Raw genomic sequence first — 10,519 nt, forward strand, 5'->3', positions numbered from 1 at the left:
AGCCCAGGCTCTGAGATCCTGCAAAAGGGGGAGGGTCTCAGAGCCCCCCGAACATCTACACTGCAATTTTTAGCCCCACAGCCTGAGCCCTCAGAGCCTGAGTCAGATGACTTTGGCTCCGAGATGGTGCCGCATGTTTTTTATCACCGCTTAGAGGTAGTGTTAGATGCTTTTGTAAAGCCCACTAGGTGCCTAAACACCTTTGTAAATTTGGTCCATAGCCATAATATACTTTGTCCTTCCCTGTGAGTAACACAATTATCAGGATCTAACCTGATGTCTCTTGCAGCTGTACCATACAGGTGAGACCATCTCCTTGTCTTTACCTGAGTTAGCCAGTTCTTCTCTCTCCATTGGCTCTGTTTGAAAAATGTCCCAAAGTGCATTGCACATATAAAGCAAGCACAATGCTCCAGTCCAGCACCTGTATCTGTGGCAGTATGGAATAGCTGCCCAGGTGTTACCCGGGGTTCTTTCAACCCAAAGCTCTAGGTAACTTTTACTCTGTGCGAGGTGGTGTCAGGAAATAAATCAGGGGAGACACGGCCGTCCGACCGATAGATGGCTGGCACAAACAGGACAACATGAGTGCTTTCACTTAAAGTTAAACTTTACTTAATCTCAAGCACTTACACATGTCTGCAACAGGTTAATAAAACACCCCCAACCCTTGATAATTACCAAAGCTGAGTGTGGCTTTCGAGTGACACAGTGGCAGGCTTCCGGTGGCCAAATCTTCTGACTGCCGGTGGGGACCGCAAGATGTATCCAGAGGGAGAGTCCAAAAAGAGTCCCCAAACAAATCCAACTATCTCAAGCTTTTTCCCCCTTATTTATACATTAGTAATAGAATGACATGTCCCTTAAAGAAAACTTGTTAAGTAAGCAGTTCCAATGGGCAAGCAAGAGGCTCCTTCTGATTATTGATTAACCAGGTGTGGGGTTTTCCAGAGTTTGCAGACTTGAGACCCCAATAGACATTCCTGGGGTACATCCTGCTCTTGTAAAATGCATGTATCAGCAACTTCAACACAATTCTTATCAGGAAGGATGCAGGGTCAAGCTGCCCTTTCTGTGGCACCCAAAACTCCCCCCCCCCCCTCCTGCCTTGGTCAAGCTGAGACTGCTAAATGGCCAATTAACAGCTTGCTGACTAGGCTGCCTTTAACAATAAGCCATAGTGGTTTCAGGCACTTTACTGGTTTGCCAAAGTCTCCCCATACAAAGGCAGACACATGATTGTGCAATGTGGAAGATATAGACCGGGGTCGGCAATGTTCGGCACGCGGCTTGCCAGGGTAAGCACCCTAGCGGGCTGGGCCAGTTTATTTACCTGCTGATGCGGCAGGTTCGTCCGATTGCGGCCCCCACTGGCCGCGGTTCGCCATCCCGGACCAATGGGGGCGGCGGGAAGCCGCGGCCAGCACATCCCTCGGCCCGCGCCGCTTCCCGCCACCCCCATTGGCCCAGGACGGCGAACCGCGGCCAGTGAGGGCCGCGATCGGCCGAACCTGCCGCGTCAGCAGGTAAATAAACTGGCCCGGCCCGCTAGGGTGCTTACCCTGGCGAGCCGCGTGCCGAACGTTGCCGACCCCTGATATAGACAGTTGACACATGGCTTTGTCTTAAACATGTCTGTATGGATGTGCTGAGAGTATCCATGACAAATGAACATAGAGTCTGGTTACACAGCGGTTCTCAAACTTTTGTACTGGTGACCCCTTTCACATAGCAAGCCTCTGAGTGCGACCCCCCCCCCTTATAAATTAAAATCACTTTTTTATATATTTAACACCATTATAAATGCTGGAGGCAAAGTGGGGTTTGGGTTGGAGGCTGACAGCTCACAACCCCCCATGTAATAACCTTGAAACCCCCTGAGGGGTCCCGACCCCCAGTTTGAGAACCCCTGGATAGAGCCTTACATTGCTGTCACAATACTAGAGAATCAATGTGTGTATTCTTAGCAACAAATTATTATTAAATAATGTAACTGAGCATTGTTTTTTCTATTCAAAACTACCAAGAAGGAGGGACAGGAAATATTAAATGTGGTAATTGTGAGGATGAAATTAGGAAAAACAATTTTAGTTGAATATCAGGAAATGCTTCTTAACCGTGAACTATGGTAGAAAAAATAGAAACCCATTCGCTAGATACTTCTTAAATCTACAATTAACAACGCAGTAGAAAACACACTGTAGGCCACAATCTTGTATGGGCAGAGAGAAACACTAGATAATCTAACAGGTCTTTTTCCACCTCTAACTTGTATAATTTGATGATTACCAGGTAAGGCCACTGACATCAAAACAGATGGCAATTATTGGCTTATGCGTTGACATTCCCATTTCTGAGAGACATCTAGTTATGTAATGTCATTTCAAGTGTGTGCATTGTCTGATTTTTTTTCTTCTCCCAGACAGAAGTTTCTAAAAACAAGCCCATTAACAGAAAACGAAACTACTTTTCGCTGATATTTAGGATGGAGTTTTATGATCACCCAACAAAAGCAGTGAGCATTATACCCATATGCTTTCAGGCTGAGAACATTTTTATGCTCGTACACTCCAAAACTGCAACCGCTGTGTGGGATTTATTGTGTTTATTTAAAAACAGCAAACATTTTCAATTATTTCCACACTCTTCAGGGAGCATAATTTACTTAATACTCTGAGCAATCACATTTCTTGGGGATTGGTGCGAAATGTCACATCTAAAAGATGACTCCCTCGTTGGCAACTGAGAGATCCCGTTTCTATTTTTCATTTTTTATTTTGATTTAATTTTCAGACAATTCAACTTCTCCACCATGCATGAGTGACTAAATTCATTTCACTTGTCAGAAGAGAAAAATTTTCATAATTAAAATCTAAAACAGGGGTGGCCTTTCCTGAGGTGACCACATATTTCACATCTGTTCTATTTTATTTATTCCCTTTTGTGGTTTGTTTGGCTTTGGACGTATTGTGGTTTTAAGCTGCTTTCTGTTCTGAACAGACAAATGCAAACTTTGATTAGTTTGACTGGATTTTGGATGAACTTCAGGGGCCAGGCTGACAGCTCTGGAGATGGAAGTTCTCTCTTTATCCCCAGTAGGGAAATTCACGCCTTTGCAGAGAGCCAGCTTTTTGTGCGTTGAAGTGGGGCATAGGTCTTGAGTTAGACCTCTGGATAGGAGTGAATTTCACCCAGAACAAGCATGGCATGAACAATAGCAGTGCAAGCGTCCCCATCAGTCTGTCTCTAACCGGCCATGCTGCAGCAGGGCAGGTCAGCCTCTATGACCTATTTCATCCTTGGTCAATCTACTGTGGCTGCCCATTACTGCCAATTGTGCTGGTGTTTTCTGTGTGCAATAGAGATCTGTCCACTAATTGAACTGAGTCCATCAAGTCATTTTGCATAAGCTGCCAGCCAACCATTACATGGTAATAACTTTTATTCTTTTTTATTGACTTGGACTGCAATCAAGCTGGCAAGCTTCAGGTGACAAACTCTGTATCCCGCCACCAGTCCAGTGAGCCATCAAGTTCTGCTTAATTTAGTTATTCTTTTAATTAGAGATGGGTTTGAACTGAGAGGTTTGGATCTGAATCTAAACTTTGGAGGTGTTCAGATTTGATGTTTCAGTTTGGTTTGTTATCGAGAGCGGCTCTGAGCATATATGTACTGTTTCTTTAAACCTGTAGTTGGGAAGCAGGCAATGTGGCTGGGAAAGGTGGTAGGTAGAAGCCCTACAGTGAAGCAGGGGCAGAGAGACTGCTTAGGGATAATAATGGCTTCCTTGTTATAATAAAGCTCCTTGCTCAATAATAGGAAACAGTGATTCTATGAAAATCTGAGGCAGGTGCTGCAAGGTTCTGCGTTCGGCACTTCTCTAGTTTTAATGTTCTCTTTACAGATCAGAAAATTCCTATCTCCCAAACGTTCTGGCTCTTGTCTGGGAAAGCACATTGGCTCCTTTCCCAAAGGTTGGGCTGCTTTTCATTAGGAAACCACGAATTGTTCTCCTAATGCATTTGCCACAAAAACCTAAAGCAAATAATTATTACAGCTAAACCATGGTCATAATTTCCATTTCACCGAGGTCAGCTGCATTTCAATTTTAGCATTAGCTGCTGCTGATGTAACTGGCTTGTGTTCCTCTTGCACGGTGCAGGTTGTTAATTAAGCACTGATCTAGAATAGGTGTACCTGCTGTAGGCTTGCCAATAGCAAACATGCCTTCTTTAATCAAAATCCACTTCCTGAGATTTGGGGGTGGGGGAGGAAATAAACTTTAAATAACTCCAAGGACAGTGTTCTGTCAAAGTAGAACTGATATGGCCATGTGCTACATGGTGTTTATGCTGCCTTTCCTCTGCCCTATTGAGATAAATGGTCCCTGGAAAGTGTAGCATGGGGCATGCCAGTAGGCACAGAATTTCAGAGGTTAATTAATCTTCAGACTTCTCCAAGCATAGCTTGAAAAGGATTATTGCTCCATTCTCCATCCAGCTGGTTGCGATTTGTCTTAATGCTACATACACCTTCCCTACAGAGGCAGTGTGGATGTGTGTGCCGTGCTACCATGGAACATGTGTTTTAAAGCACCAGTATCACAAAGCCACCCACATCTATATTAAAGCATGTATGTTTCTCTTACATGTATCTCAGGTTAAAGAACTGGAACCTGGGAGCCTTCAGCTGCAACTTAAAGGAAAAGTGAGGTTTAATTGTAAGATGGGCTGTACAGAGAGGGTTCAAAGCATGTGTTTAAGTGCAAGTGTATTGACTGATTACCGTCAGCTGCACAAACAGAGGAAAATATTATCCCTGCCCCAAGGGTCTATACCAGCACATCCCTCGGCCCGCGCCGCTTCCCGCCGCCCCCATTGGCCCGGGACGGCGAACCGCGGCCAGTGGGGGTCGCGATCGGCCGAACCTGCCGCGGCAGCAGGTAAATAAACTGGCCCGGCCCGCTAGGGTGCTTACCCTGACGAGCCGCGTGCCGAACGTTGCCGACCCCTGGTCTATACACAGTCTATAGGACTATCACAGCATGGTGGCACATAACGGACGGGGAGAAAGCTATGTGACTGCAAGTGTTGAGTATTCCAAAGGGGAAGTAGCTCGGGCTGGGGGCAATGACAGCTCCCCAGAAAGGCAGTGGCGTTGTGTAGGAGGGGTGGCGCCATGTCACCCTACCTGTGTGTAGCAAGACACCACAAGGGGGCAGAGCACTATACTTATGTCCTCAGTGCCTCTGCAGACATCATCCCTTTGCCATCAGACACACTGGGGCCAGGGGAGGGAACATGTTCATCCAGACTCAACTTAGGCTCTAAATTTAAGCAAATTCAACTGTGTGTACAGTCACCTCACGTGTGAACAAATCAGGGGCCTAAGCTCCTGTGTGTGCAAACCGAGAGGCCGTTCTACGAAATATTGGTCCTCGTAGAAAATAATTACTAGGGGCCAGATTTTTTAAGGTATTTAGGCCTTGCTGTGCTCCGCGTTGCAATGCCTAAGCCTCGTTTTTCAAAGGAATTTAGGAGCCAACGTCACTGGGATTTTGCCGCCTAAGTCATTTTGAAAATGAGATTTAGGCTCCTGAATCAGTGAAGCATTGCAACACTGCGAGCAGCAATGCCAAAATACCATTAAAAATCTGGGCCTTAATGCCTGGATCTACAGGTCGTTGGCTTTTTCTCCGTAAAGGGACATCCTAAGACATAGAATCATAGAACTGGAAGGGACCTCGAAGGTCATCTAGTCCAGTCCCCCGCACTCAAGGCAGGACTAAGTATTATCTAGACCATCCCTGGCAGGTGTTTATCCAACCTGCTCTTAAAAATCCCCAATGATGGAGATTCCACAACCTCCCTAAGCAATTTATTCCAGTGTTTAACCACCCTGACAGTGAGGAAGTTTTTCCTAATGTCCAACCTAAACCGCCCTTGCTGCAATTTAAGCCCATTGCTTCTTGTCTTTTTTTGCAACAGTGTTACACTGTTGACTCATATTTAGCTTGTGATCCACTATGACCCCCAGATCCCTTTCTGCCGTACTCCTTCCTAGGCAGTCATTTCCCATTTTGTATGTGTGCAACTGATTGTTCCTTCCTAAGTGGAGTACTTAGCATTTGTTCTTATTGAATTACATCCTATTTACTTCAGACCATTTCTCCAGTTTGTTCAGATCATTTTGAATTTTAATCCTATCCTCCAAAGCACTTGCAACCCCTCCCAGCTTGGTATGGTCCACAAATTTTATAAGTGTACTCTCTGCCATTATCTAAATAATTGATGAAGATATTGAACAGAACCTGACCCAGAACAGAGCCCTGCAGGACCCCACTCATTATGTCCTTCCAGCATGATTGTGAACCACTGATAACTACTCTCTGGGAACTATTTTCCAACCAGTTATGCACCCACCTTATAGTAGCTCCATCTAGGTTGTATTTCCCTAGTTTGTTTATGAGAAGGTCATGTGAGACAGTATCAAAAGCCTGACTAAAGTCAAGATATACCACATCTACCGCTTCCCCCCATCCACAAGGCTTGTTACCCTGTCAAAGAAAGCTATCAGGTTGGTTTGACAGATTTGTTCAGCAATGAATTGGCTTCGTTAGTATGTTCCTCCAAAAACATTTCCTTGCCCCTTGTTGATCTTTTTCAGTGGTTTAAAAGTCCCTTTAGTGGATCATAATTTTTTCCACCTGAATTAACGAGCAAGGGCCTCGCCGACGCAATAAGGTTCTGGGTGCATTCTCCCTGTATCAGATGTGAAACTAAAGCAGGCTTTTTGTAACTGCCCATGGCAGGGCAGGGGTAAACCCCTTGAATGCCCTGCTAAAATGCTGGCTAAGCCCTGCTTTTTGGTAAGGCAGCCAAGTGCAGGGGCTCAGGAAGCCAGCAGAGGGCCCAGCTGCAGGCCCTAAGGAGGACTGACTCACAGCAATGACTTGAGTTAAATCCCAGCAGCTGGGCTGAGTAAAGGAGGGGCTATAAAAGCCCTGAGGAAAGCTCAGTCAGGACACTAGCCTGGGAGGAGACAGGAGGGCTGTATCTCTGTCTCGCCACCCAAGGAAAGGAGCCTCATGGGCCAGCAGACCCTGGGGCGGGTCTAAACGTGGATAACTGTTGGGGAAACAAAGTGGGGTCACACTGTTAATAAAGACACAAGGGTGAAGCACTGAAGAAGGCCTGAGGACTATTTATTTAACCAGCCGGCACAGGCACAAGAGGGTGGACCCTGTGACACTGCCTCTTTGGAGAGGGAATGGAGGAATGGCCGGGCCCCTCACCGCACCCTCTTTGGAATGCAAGTGCTGGCATGAGTGCTAATCAGGAATGTTTCTGGTGCCCGTGCAGGAGTGAGAAAAGGGGAGAAATCCTTGGGCCCCTTCCAGCAGTTGCAATAGACTGAAACAAAAGAGGACCCCATCAGCCAAGAAAGAGTAGGGGAATCAGTGGTGGACCACTGCTACCCCAACCCAAGGAGAGGAGTGGGAGCTCTTCCTCTGCACTCCCACACACCCATGATTTCCATGAAGATTTCTTAGAAATAGGGTTGCCAACTTTGGTTGGATGAATTCCTGCAGGTTTCATCTTTAATTAAAGATTAATCTTTAAATCCTGGAGACTCCAGGACAATCCTGGAGGGTGGCAACCCTACTTAGAAATAACAGAATGCTAATGTCCTGGCTCATTTGGTCCAAATCGGCTTTCGAACTCCCCCTTTTTTTTTTTTGTCATTCAGAATGCCAAATCCATTCTAGACAGCATCTTCAACTGGAGGAAGTGTTACTCTCCTTAAGTAAACTGCATCTCCAAAACATATAAACAACCTCATTTCTAAGTATCTTCCAGATCTGACTCAAACATATTTTGTATACTAAACCACTGAAAATTAAAATATGTGATGGCAAGAATAACAATATTTAGCACTTACATAGCGCTTTTCATCTTCAAAGCTTAACAAACATTAGCTGATTAATAATTTAACTAATAAATGATGTATATTAAAGTGTAACTAGTGGGAATGCAGGCCCCACTAGGTAGTATATTTTGATTGGACTTCTCAGACTAAAGCACTGGGATTTGTTTTTCCTTCAAGTCTTGGTGTAAAGTAGATAATTATTTGAGCAGCTAAGCTAGCTTGTGATATTATTTAACTAATTTACTCTAAATTGCAAACATTAGTACACTCCTAAATATTTAAATATTTAAAAATCAAGAATTGCATTTTTTTCTTTTGTTTTTATGTCTGGACCGGATGATCAATAAGCAGGATGGTTGAGAACTAACAAATTGTTACATAAATAAAAGGCTGCTGGACTGTCATGCTAGCTATCAGACTAAACTGCATTTACAAATGGCATGATTTTCATTTGGTGCTTGTAAAACAAATTAGGCAGAAAAGAACTTTTATTCTAAAATATGGTTAACCAGTGAACTCGTCAAGAGAAAACAGATGACACATTTGATCTTTGAAGTAGCAAATGGTGCTACTAAAAAATCATTAATATGCACACTAGCAAAAATTTGACAGGCTCTTGTGGCTGTTCTTCCAGACATCTAACAAGGGTTTTTTCACAAAGCCAATCAGATTTTGCTAAAGCTCCCTTTGTTAATTATTTGTTACTTTGAGTGCAGTGATAAAAGCATGCTAATATGCAGGAGTAGCCTTTTTCCCCCTAGCCTAATTAAGGACAAATGCATTTAGTAACATACTAAAAACAAAAACAAATTGTTTTAAGTTTGTAGGTGTCACCTAGGTTCCTTTCCCAGACACTCACTAGGCTCTAAGTTGCACCACAGCACTCACCCAGGCCACTGTTCTACAACTTCCAGCTGGCTTTCCCACTCCAGTTCCACTCCAGCAGGGCCCCAGATAGTCCACCCCTTCTGGGGTTGTTAGTGAACAGAACAAAAGGGGACTTCACACCAACGAATCATCCGAAAGCTGAGTTACGGCTCTCTTCCTTCAGAGGACTCTCAGCAGGTGATGGCAGGCCCTAAGCTAAGTTCATAAGTTAATAAAGAATAGTTCCCTCTCAAGATGAGTCAACACTGGGCCCTCCCTTCCCTTAGGGAGGGATATCAAGCAGCAGCTCTCTCTGGTAGCTGAGGACTGAAGGTTTGCTCAGCTCCCTGGTTTACCACCAGCTGAGCGGGTTTCTCCCTTTTAAGCTCCTCCCTCCACTCCTGACATTTCTCACAGGTGCGATGGGGAGGAGCCACCTGAGCCCATATTAGCCCTTTGACCCCGTGTTGGCTTTGTATACCTGCCACACTAGGATTTTTTCTTTTGAATATGCTTCTGTGTTTCCTTTCATTATTACCAGGAATTGGACCATCTGCTGATTAGAGTTGGTTGAATATTATTGTCTATCATAGTTAAATATATACTGCCATTCTTCTCCATGGCTAAGATGTTCAAAAATATGTTACAATGTTAGGCTCCTAAGTTAATATCTAGGGGTAAATAGGCATAGGCCCATTGACTTCACTTGGCCTTTGATAATTTATATCAGCTGAGGATTTGCCCCTCAGGCTCCTAAATAAGTGGACTGTGCAATCAATGGGAACTGCTGGGTAAGCATCATTTTTGCAAATCAGGCCACTTAAATATTTAGGAGCCTATAAATAGACTTAGCACTATAATTTAGGATTCCTATGTTTGAAAATCTTGGCCCTAATACTTTACTTGAGTCAAGATTTTTTTTTATCTTGACTCCTAAATAAGTGGATGGGGCACCCACTGAGTTTATTGAGATCCTATATATGGCTTCATTTCAGCAAAGCATTTAAACACGTGCTTAAGCTCCACTGAAGCAAATGCTTAGTATTAAAGATGTGATTAAGTACTTTGCTGAATCAAGACCTTTAAGTTGGTTGACAGTCTTCTCCTTGTTGGGTGTTTAAGAATTTTAAAAAATCCTCCTGTTTGTTGATCACCCCACTTTTCACATCCTTACTGTATCTCTTCCCAGTGGAGGAGGGGGGAAGGAGCAGTAACTACTAAACCACTCTTAGTGCCACAAGGATCTGTGCTGTTTTTCACTCCATTGTGCATTGAGCTATCTTGCCTTCTGGCCTATATAGGCTGCTGATGCCTCTCCATGCTGCTCTAGAGTCCACCAATGGGGTGACCATAATGCAGTGCAAGAGTCTTCTCTCTCCAGCCGCACTTCAATGGTGAGACTCTCCCTCTTCATCACTCGTAGCCCCTGCCAGATCCTGGAGTCATATAGTTGGACTGAGCCTTCTACCTGATCATTTTGATCCACTACTAGACTTCTATTCCAGTTCCTCCTTAAACTCTCTGCTTACCAGAACTAGTAGGGTCTCTTTCTTGCAGTTTCTCCAACTGTTTCTTCAAGAGTTTACTTTTTTCCCCACAATCCATTTTCTATGCCTTATAAAATTCCAATCACTATACTCCTTAGGGCATTTCAAATTCCCTCAAAGTCAGCTTTCCCAAAGCCAGAAATGTTTGCGCTGCTCATGCCCATCACAAATGTTAC

The sequence above is a fragment of the Emys orbicularis genome, chromosome 14 (assembly GCF_028017835.1).
Source record: "Emys orbicularis isolate rEmyOrb1 chromosome 14, rEmyOrb1.hap1, whole genome shotgun sequence".
In the NCBI taxonomy this organism is placed as follows: Eukaryota; Metazoa; Chordata; order Testudines; family Emydidae; genus Emys; species Emys orbicularis.